Source organism: Otolemur garnettii, unplaced genomic scaffold, assembly GCF_000181295.1.
Source record: "Otolemur garnettii isolate 467f Iridium unplaced genomic scaffold, OtoGar3 scaffold00083, whole genome shotgun sequence".
Classification (NCBI taxonomy): domain Eukaryota; kingdom Metazoa; phylum Chordata; class Mammalia; order Primates; family Galagidae; genus Otolemur; species Otolemur garnettii.
In genome coordinates this window covers 6,193,094-6,193,373 of record NW_003852478.1, presented here as the reverse complement: position 1 = coordinate 6,193,373, position 280 = coordinate 6,193,094, and positions in this window count along the sequence as shown.

Here is a 280-nt window from a genome sequence, read left to right as displayed (position 1 = left end):
GGTGAAAGTTTATTTAAAAACCCAATGTTGTTATATTGTCTTTACACACACACATACATACACACACACAGTCACACGTACACAGTCACACACACATTCTCTCACACAGTCACACACACACATTGTCACATATACACAGTCACACACACACACATACACACACACAGTCACACACACACTCACACATACACAGTCACACACACACATTCTCACACACACAGTCACACACACACATTGTCACATATACACAGTCACACACACACTCACAGATACACACACA